The sequence below is a fragment of the Pteropus vampyrus genome, unplaced genomic scaffold (assembly GCF_000151845.1).
Source record: "Pteropus vampyrus isolate Shadow unplaced genomic scaffold, Pvam_2.0 Scaffold146, whole genome shotgun sequence".
NCBI classification, from domain to species: domain Eukaryota; kingdom Metazoa; phylum Chordata; class Mammalia; order Chiroptera; family Pteropodidae; genus Pteropus; species Pteropus vampyrus.
The window spans coordinates 1,833,148-1,834,570 of NW_011888927.1; the positions used below are offsets into that span (position 1 = coordinate 1,833,148).

General features: G+C 38.8%; 1 pseudogene; it reads left to right on the forward strand.

Annotated features, from left to right (window-relative positions):
• Window positions 1-649: 649 nt before the first annotated feature.
• LOC105298173 lies at window positions 650-1,415 on the forward strand (annotated as a pseudogene).
• Window positions 1,416-1,423: the final 8 nt, after the last annotated feature.

Consider the following 1,423-nt stretch of genomic DNA (forward strand, 5'->3'; position numbering starts at 1 on the left):
TGTAGTATAGTTTGATATCAGGTAGTGTGATACTTCTGACTTCGTTCTTTTTTTCTCAAGATTGCCCTGGCTATTTGGGTTTTTTTATGGCTCCATATAAATTTTAGGATTATTTGTTCTAGCTCTCTGAAAAATGGCATTGGTATTTTAATAGGGATTGCATCGCATCTATAGATTGCTTTGGGTAGTATGGCCATTTTAACAATGTTTATTCTTTCTACCCATGAACAGGGTATATGCTTCCATTTATTTATATCTTCTTCAATTTCTTTTTTCAATGACTTATAATTTTCTGAAAACAGGTCTTATGCCTTCTTGGTTAATTTGATTCCGAGGTATTTTATAGTGTTCGACGTAATTGTAAATGGGATTGTTTTCTTAATTTCTCTTTCTGAAAGTTCATCATTGGTGTACAAAAATGCCATTGACTTCTGAGTATTTATTTTGTAACCTGATACTTTACTGAATTCATTGATCAGTTCTAACAGTTTTTTGATAGAATCTTTAGGGTTCTCTCTGTATAGTCATCAGCAAATAACGAGAGTTTTACTTCTTCCTTTCCAATTCGAATGCCTTTTATTTCTCTTTCTTGTCTTATTGCTATGGCTAAGACTTCTAATACGATGTACTAATGAAAAAATTGAGAGCGGAGGCTGTATCCCACAGACTCTGACATCATGAACATATTTGACTGGAAGATCAACTTCAATGTGCTCTTAAAATTTTCCCACATAACCCCCTCGACACAGCAGCACCTGGAGAAAGTCTATGCCAGCTCTACCCTTTGTGTGTTTGTGGCAGCTGTGGGGGCCTATGTCCATGGAGTGACTCATTTCATTCAGGCTGGTCTGCCCTCTGCCTTGGGCTCCCTGGGGTTGATGATTAAGCTGATGGCAACACCTCATAGCCATGAAACTGAGCAAAAAGACTGGGACTTCTTGTTAGATTTACTTTCCTTATAGGAGTTGGCCTGGGATCTGCTTTAGAGTTGCATGTTGCCATCAACCCCAGGCCTTGATCTAACGGTCTTTACCTTAACAGCATCTTTCTCACTACCTCATGGGCACAGCAATGGTCGTCACCCTGAGTGCACTCTACCAGGCACCATAGCTACCTTTTCCTGGGAGATATCTTGACGTCAGCCATAAGCCTGATGCTCTTGTCTTCCCTGGGGAATCTTTTATTTGGATCCACTTGGCTTTTCCAGGCAAACCTGTATGTGGGGTTATTGGTCATGTGTAGCTTTGTCTTTTTTTGATGCTCAACTCATTATTGAAAAGGCCAAAAATGAAGATAAGGATTTTATCTGGCACTGAGTTGACCTCTTTTTAGATTTTGTTACTCTCTTCAGAAAATTCATGATGATCTTGGCTATGGATAAGGACAAAAAAAAGAGAAGTGAAATGACCATCTAGTTTTTCTC